Source organism: Silurus meridionalis, chromosome 3 (assembly GCF_014805685.1).
Source record: "Silurus meridionalis isolate SWU-2019-XX chromosome 3, ASM1480568v1, whole genome shotgun sequence".
In the NCBI taxonomy this organism is placed as follows: domain Eukaryota; kingdom Metazoa; phylum Chordata; class Actinopteri; order Siluriformes; family Siluridae; genus Silurus; species Silurus meridionalis.
In genome coordinates this window covers 16391865-16414791 of record NC_060886.1, presented here as the reverse complement: position 1 = coordinate 16414791, position 22927 = coordinate 16391865, and the positions used below count along the sequence as shown (strand labels likewise).

At 33.3% G+C, this 22927-nt stretch overlaps 1 long non-coding RNA gene across 1 annotated transcript in view; it reads right to left on the bottom strand.

Annotated features, from left to right (window-relative positions):
* Positions 1–986: 986 nt before the first annotated feature.
* LOC124383098 overlaps positions 987–22927 on the bottom strand; it is a 30532-nt gene continuing 8591 nt past the window's right edge. Inside the window, exons 2-3 of the long non-coding RNA XR_006925215.1 lie at positions 12642–12678; positions 987–2192 (exon numbers count right to left, since the gene is read on the bottom strand). This is a non-coding gene — a long non-coding RNA (uncharacterized LOC124383098). The remainder of the gene's footprint in view (positions 2193–12641; positions 12679–22927) is intronic.

Here is a 22927-nt window from a genome sequence, read left to right as displayed (position 1 = left end):
GCAGAGCACAGACTATAAGGAGAGCACAAATGACTGGTGGGCTGTCAAGGAGGAGCTTAAAAAAATTAAAAAGAAATTCCGGTTGGGGTACATACAGCTGCCCAGGCACTGATGAAACGGCTAGTCTTTGCCTTATGCTAAGTGTAAATCAAGAACTAAGCAAGCGGCCAGATGTGATAGATGCTTGGGCCATGCCCATGTACTGACAGGAATCGTATCTGTCACTGTGCAGGAGTGAGGGAGTTTGACTTTCCCCACCCGAGGGTCACATTCTGCCACGATAGACTGGCACAGCCCACTGTAAATTTATTACTTGTGCTGTGTTGTTCCTGCATTTATAAATATTTATATCTTGCTGATATATCTGGGTTGCTAATAAAAAGTACATGTTGGTGTTGGTGAAAATGTTGGTGTTTCAGTAAATCAAGCATATAATGAATATACAGCTAATATCCTTATCATAGACATTGCGTTGCAATGCGCCTGGAGAGGTAGGAATGAGAATTTCGAACAAGAAGAGAACAGCAATAAATATTGTGGCATGAGAAAATAAAATATTTATCTAGAGGGACTCAGGTGTGACAGCTTGCTTGAAGAAAAAATCGTATACAGAATTGCAGGTTTTATAATTCAAAGGTCAAGTTGTGATTATTTCTTTTGTGACAGTTTTTAACACAAAAGAGAATATTTCAAACATATATATTTTAGGTCACCTAAAACACATATGCTCATTAGCTACTTTAATAGAAGCACTCGTGCAATTATACAGTCAACTAATTATATAGATCATGTAGATACAGATCAGCGATAACATCAAACATCTGAATCAGATATTATTGATCTCAATAACATGGCCATAGACTGCTTATTGATGCCAAAAGGACTGATTCAATTATTTCAAAAAACTGCTGGTTAATTTTATTTTTTTTTTTACAAACAATGATCTTTATAGTTTTACATGTTTTATTTTTACATGTATGCACAGAATAGGAAAACAAAAAACATCCAGTGAGAGGTGGGTCTGTAGCCTAAAACATCTTGTTAAGGAGAGAGATAAGAAAAGAATAACCACACTGGTTCAAGCTAGCAGGAAGGTTACAGTAACCGAAATAAATATTCTTTACAACCACAGTGTACAGAAAAACATCTGTCAGATATGAAGAGAAATCTAAATACAAGCTACTGAAACTGAGCGGCTAGAAATTGAAAAAAACAATTGGCTGGCTGGACCTTTGCATCTTTAATGACAGGGATATAGGTGTTTTTATTAAAGTAAAAATTTATATTTTGCAAAATATTTAACATGCTAATTTGGTAAATACATCACAGGCTTATGGATAAATAACATTCATAAATATGCAAGACAGCAAAAGGTATATTTATGTGAGTGACATTCAAGAAAAGAAAACGAAATATAATAAATTACACAAACTTGCCAACCACAGCCTTTATTGGTGATTTAAATCTTGATGAATGCTAATATAAATAATCTCTGGAAAGACATTTTGATTATAGTGCATAACAAAGGTGCATGTCATATGAATAAAATATTGTGCCAATATGATAATTCTCTCAAAAAAAAGAAGTAAAAAAACTTTTAAAAATATAAATAAAATACATACAGAAAACCAATACTTCTAAGGTGAATATGTTTATGAGTATATATATTAGGGAAAGTTATTTATATAGTAATTAATATTTATCTTCCTGTCAACACCCTATTTTGTCATTGTTTTTATTGTTAATAATGCTAATGTTGTTGCCATGCCTATTTATTTAAATAATTTAAAAGATCAACATTTTAATTTAAAGCATATAAAAAACACAGTTTACCATTCTGGAAAACGTTCTAAGAAATTATTGAATCCCCTTAAAAACAATAAAGACATGATTAGGATTCTAGAAGGATAATATAAATTAAGAGAGAAATTATTCTGTCTGGTTTAAAATTGTAATTAAATTGGCAGGTTTGCGTAAATCGGAACCAAGCGGTGGATTACTTGAAGTGGGCATACATCCAGTGGCCATGCAACAAGATTAATCCAGACCTTACTCTCCTCTCTCTGTTTCCCTTTCAATCTCTCTCTGGCACTGGCCAAACTGTGTGCTGGTGGCAGGCTTTCAACAATAGCCACAGGAGGGAAAACTGTCCAGCCTCTGATGGCACGCTTTTTTATCCGAAAGAAGGAAGGCTGGAATAACAAACAGAGCTGTCTTTATGTACAAAGAATATGCTGACATTCATTTTGAGAACATTACCCAAACTAAACTGAATCGGTCAATTAAGGAAAATTTTAATTTTACTATGTCTCACTTTAAGAAATGCTGTGTGAATGAAAGTAAAAAGAAAAAATGTAGACAATATTGCATTTCCTCATTTTTGCAATTAGAAAACTGTAATAGTTTGGGAAAAATAAAGGGAAATTTAAGGGAAAGGCAAATTTAAGGAAAAATCATATATGTTTACAAGTACTCAATTAAATTATTTTTCTGGTAAATATATATGAATGGTCCAAATCATAGAACTAGAAAAATTTATCTTAATTTACATAACTTTCTCTAGTTCAATAAATTGTATATTATGTTATTAAATACTAAATTTTCCCCCACATAATCTCTATAAATTCAGAAAAGCTGTTAAAATATATGTTCTTGTGTAATTCCATGCTGCACAGTGGGATGGTCTTGTGCATAGCTGTGTCAGTTCGCAGTCCGATGGCTTAAAGTGCTGCATCAGTGGATTGATCAGGTTTGACTGTTCGAGTCAGAGAGGGATCTGGAGGGTGGGTGAGTTCAGCCTTGTTGGACAATAAACACAGCATGACCCGAACACAGTGTGCACTAATACCCGCAAACATACTCCGTCACTGTTTCTCGAAAGCATTTTATCATGATTAATGTTTTATAACATTTGTACAATGTTAACAATTTTTTATTTTAAAAAAATGCAGAATATTATTTTATTAGTTTCCCATACAATGATTCAGTTCTGTTAGATTAACAAATTGTTTTTATTTATTGAAATAAATAACCTGCTATTTCAATTATCATTTTAGTTTCAGTCAGTGTTTAGTTTAACAACTGCTTTACATCAGCACACCAATGTTATTATGTCAAACAAACTATACACTGTAGAACACTGAAACAGAAAACATAGCAGAGAAGATACAGATGCTAGCATTTTCCCCATTCAGAACTGCCAGCTCTGTCTTCTGTAAAGGCAAGGTTGTGGGTGGTGGTTCAGCTGGAAAGATGAATGTCTTTTACGCTCACTGAACTCATCCTGACCCTAATGACACAAAACCCCATGGACCTGATTAGACTTTATAGACATAATTTACACATCTACACATCTGATGCTTTTATATATATATATATATATATATATATATATATATATATATATATATATATATATATATATATATATATATATATATATATATATATAAAACCTGCATCAGATGTTTAGATGTGAATTTTGTCAATCGATTAAAATATTAACTCATGATTAATCTTAACTTAATGCACATTTTTTAAACATTCGTTTTCAACATGGGCATGGACAAATGTGAATGCTTTATGCAAATGTATGTTTATTATTAGTAAAACCATACTCAAAATAGAGCATGACAAAATATTTAGTAAATGTTTTAAAGTAAATATGGTTTTAAATTGCATAAACCATTAGAACAACAAACAAAACTTTTGCTATGTTTCCACACTAATTGCCAGATGTCTCCATCATGGCGGATTATAGTGTTTGAATTCAAACTTGCCGCATCAGTAAAAAAGAAATTTTATGATTACAAATAATTTTACATTTTTTTTATCTGTTTATAGAAAGGACTGTAAATAAATGTTTTTGGTGAAGGATTTAATTTTGCCTCTTTTAAATGTATTGATTTAAATTTGAAAAAATAAAGTAATACATGCTGTAATAATCGCATGTTAATAAAATTAGCACCGATAAAAAGAATTTGTGAATATATTTAAAATTCTTAACCTTTTTTATATTTGGGTTGAGTAGAGCTGATTGAAAAACCTGTAATAATGCTGTAATAGTAACAATAATGCCAAAACAACAACAATATTAATAATAATTGTACAATCTAATTTATTATTATTAATATTAATATTATTATTATTATTATTATTATTATTATTATTATTATTATTATTATTATAATCAAGCAATCTTATTTTAGGTTTATGAATTTATTAAGTCATTTATCTGATCATAAATCACGATTAATTTAAATATATTTTAATTAATAATTCATTAATAATTACAGTAGCATCCTATTGCTATTTCTATATGAAATATATAGTTTGTAATATTAAACCTGAATTTGTGTGGCTTTATGTATCATATTCAGGGTCTAGAAATCATTGAGTTGCTTTGGAGAAAATTTTTTATTGAATATATATATATATATATATATATATATATATATATATATATATATATATATATACCACATATATATATATATATACACACATATATATATATATATATATATATATATATATATATATATATATATATATATATATATATATATATATATATATATATATATATATATATATATATATATACACATATATATATATATATATATGTATATATATATATATATATATATATATATATATATATATATATATATATATATATATATATATATATATACCACCAGAATATTATAATAGGAATAGCAGGTGTATTAAAAAAAAATTAACACAATTACACAAAACATCATATATATCACACTAAATACCCCTCTCAACTCAAAATGTCTTAAGCACAAACTACATGTGCTAAATATGCTACTTTAGGTATCTTAATGTGTTTAAACTAAAATCCCACTTATCCTGCAGTAGAAATATTTGTACATCTTGAGGTTTGAAATTATATTATTTTCCTTTAATTCAATTCAAGATTAGTTTTTTAATGAATGCTATTTCATATATTGCTTGATTGCATTTTATGCTCAGTGGAATCATGTGATTAGGCAAAACAAAGGAAAGACCCCACACCCATCTACACTGCTGGCTTGTCTGGTCACTGAGGCCTATAATGCTGTAATCTCACTGACCAGTGGCACAGCTGTAGGCTGTTCCCCCAGCTCAGGCCTGCTGCGATTACGATGTGATTGTGATTACTTAGAGACTACTTAGAGAATTCAGTGGCTTCATCAACAGAAGGCTGAAAGTCAAACCCATACTTCCAGGTGCAGCATGGTGCACAGTTCTGCCTCTATCTGTCTGGGTCCCCTGGGTACCATGTGCCATCTCTTCTCATCCAATGATATGAAACTAATGTCTCTTAACTGACACATGCATCTTTATGCTAGACAGCAGTCCTTCGTCCCTGGTGTGCAGCTGAATGTGGGATTTAGTGAGTTTAGCCCACAGGGAGAGTATCGCAGTAGCTGCCCATCAGAAACTTATATCAGTGGATTATTGTGTCTCTTTCCTCAAACTCTTAATAAAAAAACTGAAGGATTTGTCCGCAGTGTAATCTGAAATATTTAATAATACTTTTAAATAATATTTTAAGCATAAATAATAATACAAATAATAAAGAAAAAGTCATTATATATATATATATATATATATATATATATATATATATATATATATATATATATATATATAATGACTTTTTCTTAATATATGATTTTATTCATTCTTTAAATACATAAATAAATCACAATGCAAGATATCCTAAATACATATGCATTGTGAAAGCATCATCAGCAAAACAATCAGTCTATTGGTTAGACATAACCACCCCAGATTTGTTATTGGCCCCCAGGAGCAGAAGGGTATTTATAGGAAATATTGATTTGCATATTGTTTCCATCATAGTATAGGATAAAATCACTGTGGGACACATCTCAATCATGGATCTTAAATGTCATTCATGTAGCTTTAAATCTTATTAACAGAGGCAGCTTAGGCCTGTCATCTCTGAACATGTGGCACACTTAAACATTCTCACCTCAATCTGTCTAAGAAATCAGACCCATGCAAATCTACATGCACTGTGTGGCTGTAATAAAACCATATGGCATGTGTGCAGGAACACAGCAAGGAGGGCGTGTGGTGCAGACGTGAGGAGCATTTCCATTGCAATGCCTTTCCTGCTCAAGCTAGTTTTATTATGAACGTCTACATCCCAAACAGATTTTTCCTGTGCATGTTTCTGCACTCCAGCATGAAATGTAAAACATTTCTATAACGGTAGTCACTGTGCCTGCGAGTGGGTGAGGGGATTTGGGTAGGAAATTGTGGTCTGACCTATATTTTTATATTTTTCAGTGGGAAAAATGTAAATGACAGTGCAGAAAAAAAGTGAACGAGATAACACTAAATGCCAGAGTGAGGGTGCTCAAGGGCTATATTTTGTTTCTATCAGAAGATTTAAATTGTATTAATGTTAAGGCTGACAATGTGTGGGAATGTTTTAAAAAATTTTTTATTGAATATATATATATATATATGAAATTGTATTACTGTAATTTATTCTCAACAGTTTATTTTCTTCATTTCATAGCGTTTCTCTTGGCTGCACTGCTTCCAGTACGTGTATGTGGATGTTAGATTTTTTGTTCAATCAGATTTAAGCCTCTATGTGCTGCCATGTCAATCTAATCTGCCCAGGGCCTTCAAAGTCACTTCTGGCCTTTTTACCTTAGAGAATATTAGCAATGGCTATGTTTCTTTAATCAATCAGATTTCATAGTCGCCTCACAGGACCAGCTAGCTTGCCCAGAAAAGCGTCAGCATTTTTCCATCCTCTGATTGGTTGGTCAGAGGGGAAACTGTTAAAGCCAAGTTCAACTGGCAAAACATGTCTGTAGCGCACTGCACACATTTATACATCTGAGTTAGACTATTTTATGCCTACGAAGGAAGAGAACTGATTTGGTCTTGGTAATACTTAAAAATCCATTTTCCCGAAAAACTAGACTTCGTGAGGTTGGCCAACCCCGAAGCTAGCTAACTTGTCTCAGCCCGGGAAAGGGTTTGTTCTCCACTTCCAGACCAGTTAATACGAGCGGTAACACCGGCTTACAGCCTCTGAGGAGCGGTGCAAATTATAAGTCTGCATCTCTGGTGAGTAGGTGTAATTTATTTACATTTTAATGATCTTGTCATGTTATTAGACAAATATTGATTCTGAACTGCTCCAGATGATGTAGGTGCCACAGTTGTGGTTGTAGTGTAGAGTTTTGGAGTTGGAGTTGTCTTAACTGGGTTTTTTGCTTTAGTAAAATGGTATTTACCCTCCATATGTGAAATGCCCCTCTCTCTCTCTCTCTCTCTGTAATGCCACGCGTCATTATATTGCGGTTTTTGTATAGTATTGATGGTTTCTATAATTGCTTCAAGAGGTGGATTAAGTCGGGTAAATCCCCACTGAAGGCCCAGGTACCAAATGCACGGCCTGCCACAAAAATATATACTGTATATATATATATATATATATATATATATATATATATATATATATATATATATATATATATATATATATATATATACACATACATACATACATACATACATACACACACTTTTATTTCCATAAATTGCAATTTTATTAGAAAAGTCTATTTAAAGGCACCAAAATTTAACTGTAAACTGTAAGTATGAAAATGTAACTGGTGAAGTATTAAGAAAAAAATTTACATTTAGACAAAAAAATTATAATAATTGCAGTTCTGTATAATGGAACAGCTGTTTAGAATAACAATAGATCTTCTGTATTCTGCTTTGCATTATTATTTATTATTACTGTTAATTTTTATCTTCTCCTTTTTATTATTATTAAACATATTATTATTATTATTATTAGTAGTAGTAGTAGTAGTAGTAGGCATAGTACTAATAGAGGTTCTAGTAGTTGTAGTAGTAACATTAGCAGAATACATTTTTTAAAACTTATTTTTAAGCCTAAAGTTTAGTTATTACACTTTTGTTGCTTTTTTAATACATAGTGACTGAGACATGACGATCTACTGATGCTTGATGTTTGTCTGGTGAGGAGCATTCCCAGATGTGGGTCAGTAGAAGCTTGCATGAGGACAAAGAAAGGCAGCATGACATAAAATCCCTCACTACCCAGGCTTTAAAAATGCAGCAGCCACATGCACGCAACAGAGGTAGATGTATAAATTATGGACCGAAAAATGTCTGCCTTCAAAAGATTGAACATATCGTCCAAAATAGGAACGAAAACATTTAGTACTGCCTGCATTGCCTCTGGTGGAAAAGAGTGGAATTACAATTCAATTCCTATAAAATTATTTTCTAAAATAAAATAAATAGATGGATATCTATCTAATAGTTAAGCCCTGCATTGTTTTAGTCAGTGTGTGTGTGTGTGTGTGATAACTTTCTCATGACATTACAGAAATAGGAACAGAGAGGAACTTTTTATTCTGCTGGATGAGTTGTTCAAAAATTCAAAGTAAAAAATAATCTATATATAATAATTGCATTTAAATGGACCTTAAAAAAAAAAAAAAAAACAGATGGCACACAAAGCAATATATAAGTGGTATAGGTAAGTACAAAGTATAAGCTGATTTTACTTGGTCTGCAGTTTCTTGCTTTTCTTTACTAGATGCAAATTTTGCAAAATATTTGTTTGATACAAAATGAATAATATATAGGCCGTTTAATAATGCAGTGAAACGGAAGGGGCGTAGGATAACAAAAAAAAAAAAGAAAAGAATAGAAATACTCTATATAGCTAGTATGCTTGCTCAGTTTCTTGGCCAGCCAAGCTCTGTCCTCTTTAGACCTACATTATATAGACCTTTTCCAACAGCAGTTTTCTGGCTTGTGTAGCTGAAAGGGTCAAGCATACCAAAACTCTACAAAGTCTGGCACAGAAACACTGTTATGACAAACAAAAAGACATTTAGGCATAATTGTTCTAATTGACAAGTTGTAAAACAAACACAAGTTCATAAGGCAACCCAGAGAAGCATCAGTTGCAAATGTGGGGCGTTGCAAAGCTTAATCCTAGCTCCAAGGTCTAAAAGAAATTATTTCATAACCAAAATTGAACAACAAAGTCTGTGTATTCATGATAAGCTACAGGATTGTGTTGGTATATTTGTGACAGCCTGCAGCATTTTACTGCACAGCTCAAATTGTCACATAAAAGGCAGCAGAAAAGCGTTTTATATAAGCAGTGAATTATATAACCCTGCTCTGTTTCAGCAATGCATTGACTCTTAAAGAAGCAGTATCAGTCAGGTTATTGGCAGGTTGTTTTTTTCACTGCACCCTTTTGATTTGAATTTTATTTGTATAGTGTTTTTTAACAAAGGCCATTGTAACAGAACAACTAAACAGAAAGTAAATTCTGTGTATGTTTTTTTTATTGATAAATCTTTCACTATTATGCAAGCCAAAGTTAACAGTTACATAAGATTCCAATTAAAGACTGGAGTCAATAATCACTCCAAGGTCTCTTACTGTTGCACATGATGTAACAGAAGGACATCCAGAGTATATTTTACTCTGCTCTGGCGTCTCTTATATATCTTTTTCCGAAAATATTAAAACTGTTAGTCACAGATATAAAATATATAAAGAGAAAAAAGAAGTGGGCCTAAACAAAACTGTGGGGAATGCCAAAAGCTTTTGAAAAACTTTTGAAAAAACAGGAAGACGAAATCATTTACATTTACCAACTGAAATCAATAATTCAAATAATACCTAGACCGAGGCAGGGCAGTGCCCCTCCATCAACATTTTCTAGTCTTTTTTTTTTTTCAAACAGAATGGTATGTTCATTGGTAACCCTAAGGTAAGGCAACACACCACGCAGATCATAAGCCATTAGAAGGTCATTTACCACTTGATCCAGCACTGTCTATGTGCTATGATGATGCTCAAATTCTAAAGAAGTGATTTCATTAATGTTATTTTCATGTAGGTATCAGCATATCTGCTGTTCTAAAACCTTTTGTAGGATCTATGAGATCAACGGGTTTTGCTTTGCAGTCTGCTACAGACATCACCTAGACCTTCTGCACTGTATATTCTATAAATTAAGAGCTATTCCTCTTTAAATTATAAGCAATATTATAATTTTTGAAATGCTGCTTAAAAAACATAATTGGACTAGATTTAACAGTTGTACAAATAGTGTATAATCACAACTGCTGTACAAATGCACATGATGGCTTTCCTATACATCAGATTCCATATTTTACTGTGAAATTGCTAGCAAATTAAGAAAACAATTGTTTGACTCTTTTGGAGACATTAACTCCTGCACAATCATCTACAAATATAGCATCTGCTGTGTGATCTCCCTTGGTATCAGATCTGCAGTAATGAGCAGTGAAGAGAGAAATGTTGAAAGCACAGACAACAGGCAGGTTTCCGTCCTAAAACTACTACAAATCATGACAACCAGATCATGAAATGTCATGTACCAAATCATGTAGCCATGTACAGCATCTTATAATCTAGAAACAAATCTTTACTGACAAAACTATTTTTGTTAAGTACTACATTAAATGTGCTTTATGCATTGCTCAAAGCATATACATATATTTACATACTTAGCTGTTGATGTATGTGAGGCTTGTAAAATAACTCCTGGACATTCTTCTGCTCCTTCTGGTGTTGTTTAGTATTTGGGCAACAGAGAAGGAATAAATGTGTTAATGTCTGCCTGGCTGCTCTTTTCCATCTACTTCACACACACCAGGAGAAATGATGGCAGAGGGGAAGCTTCCATTTCCTGCAACTAAGTGAGAGCTGGGGAGGCACGCAGTAATGCCAAGCATGGCTAATCCAAAAAGACAGTTCCTTCTTATTATAGAACTATTGCAGATAGTGAAATCTGAATCAAACTGGCCACTGAAAGCCACTGAAGATTTTCTTCCTGTTTAATTTTTAAAGTTACAGAAGCCCTTGAAACTAAGGTGGATCACATAGTTTGCATGCAAATACTTACTTAGCAAGGCAGTGGGGTTTTGTGCGTAGACAAACCTTCACAAAAGATGTCTCTAGGAACACAGCAGTGCAAAAACAACTAATGACAGTGTTCCACCCAACCCCACCACTCCACCCCATACTGTTCTCATTGCCCATAAGTGTTCATGTGTGATTTCTTTCATTTTGTTTTCACAGGGGTGGTGCTTGACAGTTTTCTGTTTTGGCTGCCAGGCACTAGCACCAATCATGTATATCCCAAAGTCAAAACAGACAGTAATACACTTCCTGATCACTGGAATCCCTGAGCTATGAGAAAAGAGCAACCCATAAAGCAATTACAGACTGTGAGACGGATGGAAAGAAGAGTGGCAAGCTGCTCCTTTTGACTGACATCTTTATTCTCTTGTCCATCTACTGCACCCTGTCTTCTCCATCTTTTGTACAATTCTGTGGATGAATCACTCTTTCACCTGTCCTCATGCAAAACTTTAAATGTCAAAGCTTGCCCTTGCTGGTTTATAAGTAAGGTTTAAAGAATGAACCTTGAAAAGATTACAGTTTCTTCTGCCTTCCTAAAACCTTTAGTTTTAAAAAGCAGTAGTACTTCCCGCTACTCAAATTCAACCCTACAGTTTAACAAAACATGAGTAATTGGGCATGGTTTTACAGAAAAAAAAACATTCGAAGTGTGACTTGTAAATTTTTATTCTTATCTTATTTTCTTTGTACAACTGATTTGGGACAAGTTGATTAGTTTACGATAACCACATGCCCCTAATTGTTTTATTGTTATTTGTACCATTTGTCAGCAATATATTTTTTTATTTGCTAAAGAATATCATATTGTACATTTCATGTGTTTATTTATACTTTTGATATTATGGAACACCCAAAAACAAATTCCCTTTAATCTGTAACAGCTTTAACAAACCATGACCACAAAAAACTTGTCAGGTTACTGGGACACTGAATCCTCCTTTCTGAAGCTATTAATGTTTGGGCAAAAAAATTGGGATAAAATTGCAATATTACCTCTGGCTGTTACAAAGTGCTTATAATGGAGACTGGTTCCAAAAATGCTAAATAAATGTTTTCCTTACAGAAAGCTTCACAATCTCGACTAATTTATGTCACTATATATGTTATGTGTATGTAAATGACATATTTAAACCATTACATTAGAACAAGTATATTAGTACATTAACATAAACCTTGCATTCAGAACTGCTGTCCAAAGGAATGCTGACTCCTGACCAAAGGTATGTAGCCACATAGTTATAATGCTGACTGATACTGCATTTTTTTAAACAACAGGTTTTTTGTTACTGTACTGTAGGTACTGGACCAATTATATATAGGATGAGAAAAAAAGCTCATCATAAGTGAAAATTGAGATGTTTCCCATCACTAGCCTTTAGAGGTATACATTACAGATATTTCTCACTAAGAGGAAAATGACTAAGTTTAGATGCAGCAGACGGTATCTCACAGCAGGATGTATACTGCATTCTTTCACACTCTCTGACAGTGATAATGAGTGTTGTTGCCAAGTGCAACTGCCATTTGAGATCTGAAATTTAAAGTGTCCTTGCTTCTACCCATCCAAATCTTACATACTTTTTTCCTCTCCACATTGCATGACAGTGTAATTGACATACCTGTGTGGCAGAGGAGTTAAGCTTTAGAATCCATGAACTGCTTGAGACAGAGAAAGGTACAGGTTAATTATAACTCTATGGAATTTTGGCACATTTAATAAATCACACCACATGTAAGGGAGACAATAGCAGATGATGCAGCTACAGGCTGCAATGATTAAATGATGGCAGATGAAAAGAAAGGACATGTGCCTCATTATACAAAAGAGGCCAACTGCTAGATAATTGCACATCAAAAATAAAAATACATTTTTGAAGAATATGAATGCATGCCACCTACAATACTGTCAATCAACCTAATTTTTTTTAGCTTAAACCAGACTAATTTAGTCTTGTACTTAATTAATGAATACTCTTTCCCTGTTTTCTACCCTTTAAATCTACCTTTATGGGTGTCATTTTAAAAATATTAAATCCCCTTTTTATTTAAATAAACAAAAATATTATTAGGCTGCATGTGTGTGATCCAGTATTGAATTTAAAAATGATGAACAAAACTATATTTATGTTCGTGTACTGCCTGCAGAAAGCTGGAAGTTGAACAAGGGCCTGAGATCCTTTCAAATCGCCCTGTTTCCTCCAATATATGTCCCAGTTTCAAGATCGCAGCATTGCTTTAATGTGTCATGAGCTGTTTACAGTCCCCCACCACAGGCAGTCTGAGAAGTGCATTATCCAGCTTCAGATTTAGACCTTGATAGCTGTGCAGGTCCTGCACTCCAGGATGTCATTTATCAAACATTAACAGAGCTCAACACACATTCACTATCTGATTCTACTATGTCTTCTTTTAAGCTCTAATAAAAGCATTGATATTGCACGTAGGAAGTTCCAACATCCAACATGTGGTTTTAAGGCAATAATTGTGGGGGAATTAAGGCATTATGTGGAGCCAAATAGAATTTACTGAGAAGTTCACACAGAGATTTAAAAAAAAATCTATAGGAAGGAAGGAAGCACATGACTCATCTTTGCATTGACTGAACAACATGGTCACAACAGAGGTCTCATTCAATTTAACTTAACTCCACTTAAACTGGTGATGGATTAAACCTTATTTAATTACTCCCATGCTCTTAAATCAGAATTGCAGAAAGCATATATGATATTAATAACTACACAAATAGACCACTTTTTGGCTGGAAGGTGTAAGGTAGGCTTTTCATTATTTGTTAAATTATAGAGAGAGAGAGAGAGAGAGAGAGAGAGAGAGAGAGAGAGAGAGAGAGAGAGAGAGAGAGAGAAAACAGGAATGTTCTGTGTTGTCTAATTTCATTTACAGAGTGTGGATTCGCTAGTGTTTTCATCTGCTAAGTGACAAAAAAATCTTTACAAGAAGTGATATGGTTGATATGGCTCAGAATAAAAAAAATATTAATTGTATAGGCAAATTAAAAGGATCACAGACTGTGACCTTTCTCTGGATGAGGCCAGAGGAAAAAAATGGTCTTAATCTCTCCAGACAAATGTCAAGGAAATCTATCACCTCAATTAACCACATAGAGAATGCTGTCAGCATCTAATTCTTCTTGTGATAAGGAGCTGGCACCAAGAGCTTCCCATCTCTTTGTCTTTCTCGATTTTAAAACAACAACAATGTGGAAAGCAAATCAGCTAATGCAGTGCTCTCAAAGATACTCTTCACACCGAGCCATTAGAGTACTCCATTTGATAATAAAGCACAGCTATATCAGCTCCTCTCTCTCTCTCTCTCTCTCTCACACACACACACACACACACACACACACACACACACACACACACACACACTTTATATCTATCTCTCCACCTCTCTATGTAAATGCAGCATGTTCATCAGAAATTAGCACTAATGAAAACAAAATACAATGCAACAGACCTTATGTACCAACAGGCCAAAATCATGCAAATATGCTCTTATACTGAATCCAGCATATCATCAATCATAACATTATGCCCTGCAAAACATAATTAAAGGATTAAAACTCAGTGTGTCAGATTTCAGCTAATCCATGAGTGGGTGGTGTATTTCAGTGTACAAAAATAAATGTGTAACACTTACGCGGTTAGAAATGGTAATCATCATTATCTTTCGGTGACTGACTAGTAAATCTACAGTAGCTCACTTTAATGTCCGCTTTTTTAATGAAATGACTTAAATGTCAGAACTATTATTTTAGTGAGATCGTTAAAGTTTCCATTTACCCACAAGAGATTTCCTCGAGTTGTGTGGTGAACATGTGTACCACATACACGCCTTTTTCCTTCATTTAAGTAAACACATATGACGTTAAGTGGTCATGATTGGAACTAATGACACCATGTGTGGTCGTCTGTCTAGACTACCCCGTATGCTGCTTTTTTGATCAATTAAATTATTTAGGACTTTTACTTTGATTTAATATAGATTTTGTCACATGCCTTAAAATTTGTCACTATTTTTGCTGACTTAATTAGTATCAGAAATTTTGTATCAAAATCTATGTTCTCTGAAATAGCCAGCCAGTGTTCATAGAAAACTGAATAAAAGTATGCAGTTTTGAATGCAAATGCAAATAATTATTTAATGTAATATATGTGTGTTTTTGTAGTTTGCACAATCCAGTAATTCCTTTAGTACTTTAGGCCTTTAATTATTTCTGGAGTCTTGTTTGCTTTAGAAATTTGCTAGATAGAATTCCTTTAGGTGTGTCTGATTTTTTTTTTGCACAGTACTGTGCTACACTAAGAATTTGCTAGTAGAACAGTATGCAAAATATTTACACTTCAAATCACTAACATTTGTAACATTAGACATGTTTAACTTTAGGTTCATGGTACTGAAATATTACTGCCTTTAATGGCCCTCCTCCCCTAAAAAAATCTATTCTGTGCTGCAAAATGTACATTATTAGAAGATGAAGTGCTTCTGGACACAATCATAGATCTGTCAAATTCCAAAAAAACAAAGACGAATCAAAAGCAGACCAAGGTTCTATTTGAAAAGCACAAGATCTACTGCTTAGAACTACTACCATCTTGGGAAGGAATCATTTTTAATTTCATGCAGAAATCTTAAAATAAATAAAGAAATAAATAAGGAAAAGAAAAAAAAATGTGTTCCTTTGTTATCTGTTCAGTAAATTTCAATAAAAACTAAATAAAAGGACATACAAGAGTAATCATGCTTTGCAGTACATCACTTGGTGGGATGATTCTTTTTACTAAGTTTCTTGTATTAGGTGTGTCTGACTTACAGTGAGTCCTTAAATAGATTTTGCAGCAAATATCTACATGTGGGAGACAGAGACAAAATAATGTCAACTAATTATATTTTTTTACAATCTTTTTACAAAAAGGCTATTAAATAATTATTTAAGTTCATTGGATTATTAAGTGGTCTTATTTAAGTTCTATTTGGGATATTGAATGAAATCTTTCTATGCCTGTGTCCTCTTTATTCCCATTCATACATCAAGCACCCCAATAAAACAGCTTCTACTGAATGTCTCTGACAAATGTCACAAGCATATTCTGACATAACATTCTCCAAAACTCTTTACTTTCCTTAACAGCGTCAAGCTTGACAGCAGTTTAATTTAATGAAACTGTTGCTAAATTCAATGCTGTCAATAGATCTTGAATGCAGTGACTTTATGAAATGACAATCATTGCCTTTAGAGTCTTGATTCAGCATCAAGCATAAAGCTGATATTTTGATTATACTCACACCATTAATGTCTTTAGATTTATGGATCCTCTGAGTACAGATGACTTTATTTCACAGAGAGATTTAAGGCAACTATAAATAATGTGTCTAGTGAGCCAGGACTGCAAACATTATACAAGATCTACCTCACTACATCTTTTGTAAGCACTACAGCTTCATATACTGTAGCCACCTCGAAGCTGCTTGTGGAAGATTTATACTCCTTTTGACAATTTTCTGTTTCTCAAGTTATCTGGTATGTTTAGTAAAATAACAGTAAGATTCATGCTCTTCCTATAATTTGTCTTCTTCTGACAGTCAATTATTTATTGTTTGGATGTGCAGTAATGTTACAACAGCATCCAAAGAAATCCAACCTTCAAGTGAAACTATATGATTGATAGACATCATTTCAGACAGTTTGCCGTAATTACGCAAGTTCAAAAAGTTACTAAAACAACCTGAACTGCTCAAACTGGGAAGAAAAAAAGAAAGATGAAGATAAATGACCTCCATCTGAAAACAAATGTTATGTGACGAGGTGGCTAATTAAAGAAACAGAGAAGGTCACAGTGTAATTTACATTAATACATAACCCACATAAACGGATTATTTGTTTTTACATATTAAAATGTACTCTAATCTGTTCCATATAGTGGTTTGAAATTGCATATCTATAATAAATATACTATATATTAAATATTAGCTGTAAGCACTATTACCATCTATGTTCAAATTTCGGAATATAATTAAATAACTAACAACAATCACTATTTAAATGTCTAAGTGTCTAATAAAAGAGTCATTGGTTCTACATATTAGGTTTAATATAAGGTACCTATTTACCTTATTTAAAAACACAATTTCATACTAATGTTTATGTAAGGGCATAAATCATTTTTTTTGTGTAAGCCTTATATATGAAAAACAAGTACTTTTGCTTGTTTGTTGTTGTTCGCTTGTTTGTTTACAATTCAGGACTGCATATTCTGACCATTTGAAAGTTTTTTGCAATGATGTTGCATACCTCCAACACTGATCATATGTAGGATCACAGGTAAAACGTAAAAAAAATCTAATAAAAAAAAACTAGAGTGAATAATTTGTTCCTGAAGGTTTGCATATATCCATATGTGAAAGAAATTACCTGCATATTTTTCATGTTATTGTAGTCTGACTTGTCATGAATCAGATGGTACCCATTTTCATTTCAACCCCTTCTAATTTTCATGTCTGAGACAATTTCAGGTTGTCTTTTTTTAAGGTCCTTTTTGATCCCAAAGATCTTTTTTAATAAAAACAAACGTGAAATTGACCTTTTTTAATAATTAAAATTCAGCAATTTGACCGATTTCTGTGTTTAAAGCTTTAGGGTCTAAGAAACGTATGGTTTCACTGTAAGCTTGAGTGGGTTTATATAGAATAGCTTTCAAAATATTGCATTACAGATCATAAATGCAAAATCGCTAGACTAAAAAAAACACAAACAATTTGTGTGCCACGTTATTTCTAAACACTTCATGTTAATTTAACATTATCTTAGTTTAAGCCTAGCATAATTTTTCTTTGCCTGCTTTTCGTTTGTGTGTGTCTAGTCAGCAGAATATTAGAAAGGTTTCTTTAAATGGAGTGGAAATGTTTTTGCTGCTGAGTATAAGAAGCAAATCTCCTTAGACTTCCCTTCAGTTTGTTCTGACCTGTAGGTGCCTTAGTTACAACACAGCTTATCTGCTGATAGTGCAGTCTGGGGAGCAAAGAGCCATCTTCCCAGCAAGACAGCCTGAAATGAGCCCAAAAGCCTCAGAATTTAGATGCTTAAAGAACTATGTGAGATTTCTACATATACAGAAACCGCAGAATTGCACAATGTTATGCAATGGGGAAAAGACATTACAACACATGTTTTACTTTAAAGGAGCTAGACATACACACAAGAGAGTTCTTCAGTAGGTCCTTTGTATAGTAAAAAGTTTGTAATTTCCTAAATGGATTTGAAACCCTTAAAAGTTTTCTACAGAGGGACAACCAAAAAAATCCTTGGAAATGTTATGTTCAACAGCTCTTGTAAACTGGATTTTATAATGCACATATATTTATATATATATATATATACACATATATGAAGTAAACGGTATGATAAATGAAATGAATAATCCTAATAATATATAAATAAAACGAATTAATCTAAATAAATCTAGTTCTCCTCTGCTTCATTCCTCGAGGGTGAATGCCTTAATGTCCCATGTACAACCTAGCACTTAGTAATCTAGCACTGTTTATCATCTAAAACCCTAGTAGGATACAGTAATGTACCTCTGAACATTGGTGCATTTTTGTACCTTCTTGTTTATACCTCTAAAAGAATATTTATGCACCCTTAATGGTAGAAATGCACCTTTGTACATAATGAAAATTAGAACAAATCAGTTCAGCAGAACATTAATGAAATGCTATAATTTACACCATACACGGACACAAAGGTAAATTTCTATCACTAGGGTTGCATAAATGTTTGTTTACAGGTACAAGCAAGATGGTACAAAAAATTTACCAAACAAAGCATTTGTACTCTTTTAGGTGCATTCCAGTACCTTGATTTTTCTGTGTGTGACAAAAGCATGTTTGTTTAGTAATGTTCAATGTCTGGCATCTTTCTGGCATCTGGCAAGATTCAATAATAAAATACTCATTTTGTATGCTTCATCATACTTCTAAATAATGCTTTGCTGAGTGTTACACACGTATTGTGCCATTTAAAAACTAAGTTTGCATTTCACTGTTAGGACAAAACTGCTGTGTCCACAAAATCAGGCATTGGAAAGAACTGCTTACTATGTTGGCTACTGAAAATAAACTACATACAGAACTATTTGCCTTTTTTTTTTCATCTGAAGTCATAAAAATAGTGTGGGTGTGAAGAAAAGAGGATATATGCATGTGCAGCAGAAGAGAAAACATCCTGTTATTTTTGTGTCTGTTGAGCGTATTCTTACAACAGTATTTTGACACAACTGATCTATCTCAGTTGTGTGTTGTGTTTGTTGATAAACAACCTACATGATAACATATTGACAAATATAGTAGTTGACAGAATTTCTTTCAATTTCTTTTCAAAGACTGAAAATTCAATTTGCAGAAGCACTAAAAGTAGTTAAAAGGGGTGATTTCTGGGCTAGATTAGGATAAATACATTGCTGGATGTCAGCAGCAGTCTGTATCTGGCCCAGAGGAAACATGCAGTGAGCAGCTGGAGCTACACAAGCTGAGCCCAGTACCCATTGATTTCCTCTCTGCTCTTTCAAATTATTAAAGGCTGTCAGCAGCAGACTGCTCTTTACCAACACAGAAACAACCAGCAGGAGTCCTCAGGGAGACAACTCACACTTTAGTACTGGATATTTGGTAAATTAATATGACCTTCACCCAGTTACTGTATTCTATTCAGAACGATGTCTTCATCCCCAGGCGAGATGAGAGGCTGCTCTTCACCTGAGGGAACACTGCACTGAAACAATTTAGGCTTAATGCTGGGGTGACTTTGTAAAAGAGACATGGTGTATCTGTTTCAAGAGCCACTGGGTAAGTCAGGGGCTAATGAAAATCATCTTCAAATTGTCTCCAAAAGAGGAAGTTCTTCAGACAGTTAAGCAATGCACATATCAGCAGGCAAACTTACTTTGCCATTTCCATTCCTCAGTAAAAGAAGCAGTAATTGGATTAGGCCTTTGATAGAAAGTCAGGCTTCAGGGGCTGGGAATGTTTCCCTCAGCAGAAACTGAAAAAAGTACTGACCCCTGAAGTGTCACCCTCATGAGGCCAAAAATCATTCCTTCATACTCACTTTGCAAGAATGTCACCATATTTAAGGCTGAACAAGTCTGAACAAGTGACACAGAATGCCGAATTAAAAAAAAATAATAATAATAATAATAATATATATATATATATATATATATATATATATATATATATATATATATATATATATATAGTCATATATACACTATATATATAAAAACAGAATGCAATGATTTGCATATATTATAAACAATTTATTCACAAAAACGTTTTATATTTAAAAAAAAAAAGGTAATTTTGAACTTGATGGCCACAACAGGTCTCAGAAACTTGACACAGGGTCAAGTTTACCACTGTTTAGCATCCCCTCTTCTTTTAACAACAGTCCTTATATGTCTGGAAACCGAGGAGACCAGTTGCTGGACATTTTGCTGGAGTTTTGGTAAAGGAATGTTGTCACATTTGTGTCTGATATAGAATATATATTCCAGTTGCTCGACAGTCCTGGGTCTTCTTTGTCTTTTTTCCCCATCTCATGATGCTCAAAATGTTTTTAATTGGTGAGTGGTCTGGAATGCAGGCAGGCCAGTTCCGCACCTGGACTCTTCCACTATAAAGCGGTGTTATTGTAATACATGCAGTATGGTTTAGCATTCTATTGCAGAAAGAGGTCACAGTAAATATTGGCTTTTGCCTGAAAAAGCCATTTTGTTCTGACAAAAAATAAATGTTTTTTTAATTTTTTTTATTCTATGTACATACTTTCCTGTATACTATTCCATACAAAAAATATATATGGATTTTCATTAATATTTTGCTAAAACAACAAAGCTATTGGTGATCTAAGACGTTTGCACAGTACTGTATATTCACAGGGAGTTGGAAACTAACACTAATAATAAACACAGATAATAATTTTTATTACTTACTATAAAGGGCTATTTTACTCCCAGACTTTTCTCATGTATATAAGAATCAAATTATTTCACAAGCATGAGGTGAACACTGAAAATGTCTGGCATTTTATCCCAAAAACAGCTAAACTACAAGATGGAAAAGGGAATGACACATCTAGCAATGAAAGCAAATGATCAAACAGAAGTTAAAGTTGATTTAGAATATTTAAATGTTATCCACTGCAGGCTCCAAATTATTAACTTTGGTGGGGATATTTTCAAATTGAGATGTCAGTCATGTTCATTCCAGATTCACTGATTAGCAGTTATTTAGTTTTTTTTATTTAGTTATTTAGTACTTTTTGAAAGGTCTACAATTATTATTAGAAGCCATCCATCCAGGCAGGACAAACAAAGATGATGAGATTATTTTCTGTGCGAAACACTCTCCCACACTTTATTTACTTCCACTAAATCTGTGTGTCTGAGCATGACTCAAAATGGCGTGCTAAAAGCCTGTTGTCCATTGAGCATAAATCTTTTATCCCACAAAAACATTAAGTACACAAACACTTAATTGACACACAGGCCTCAGTGTATGTTAGTTAGCACTGTAACACAGCCTGTGCTGTTCAATGAGGAAGGTTTTAATCAAATGAGTGAACACAGTAGTATTGCAACAAGATATCATCAAATCTACTAAAGTCCATTAAGAGTTTTATAAACAATATAGACACTTTGTTAAAAAATTGCCACATAGTAAAGAAATCTTCAGAACCTGAGGTGAACACTCATTAAACTGCTTACTTGCTCAGTGTGTGTAGTGCAGGAAGCAGAGCAGACAAGTTGCACTCTGTAGAATCAAAATTAAATTGTACTTTTATGCAAATTACAGGTAAACAACTGAAAACATTTTCTTAAAAAATGAGTATGGTGTAGACGTTTGTGTGTTTGTTTCCTGGTTGTTAAACGTACTTGTTAATCATATTTATTAGGCTGTGTTTTTTGTGCTATCTTCATTACAGACCCTTGTGTTTATTTAAATTGATCTGTGTCATGGAAACACAATAGTTACAAAAGCAGTCTTTCCAGAATCGGAATAAAACATTTCATTTATAAAGCACATGCATAATAAAGTGATTCTATAGCATTGGGTAAAAAACTCTATATATTGTATATTGCATCTGTATATTGTAGTTCACTGGAGAAAGCATTATATTAAACATGACATATAACAACTGTACAGCACTTATGGAGAGCATCATAGCAAATTCTGGCTGAGTGAGAAAAGCAGTCCAGGGTAGTCACAAAGCACAAACAATTACATGGTCACTGCTGCTTTTAGCCAGTAATGGCCTCCAAATGTCTGTGCACTGATGTCATGGGAGGCTCAAGGGAGACCGAAATTAATGAGAGTAATCAGTGGCAAACAGCAAAAGAAGGAAGGGCAATTAATATAAACAGGCTACTAGTGAGCTGCAGATGAGTATTAAGATGCGGAGTGACCACACAGCGCAGCAGATGTCCTGCAGGAGCATGTGGACACAAGCCTAGACCAAAAGCATCCTGACAGTCTGCTGGCACTGCTGATAAAATGATCTTTCTCCTATCAGAAGCAATGTTAAGGCCTCATTAACATCCTGTACTTGGCATGATTAAAATTAGGCATCATTTATTTCTTTACTTGTTTTGTTAAGTTTTAAAATCACGTTAAATCCTGGGTACTATACAAATACAAATAAAAACTACACAAATAAAAATAAGTAAAAAAGAATATTAGTTTAATATCTTAGTTTTTACTGAATAAAAATCTGTAAAAATGTATTTATTTATTTTTTTTATAAAAATAAAAAACGAAGTTGCTACAATCTGAATGTAGCAGAAAAAAAGGAGATGGAAGAAAAAAGGAGATAAAGCTGACATTT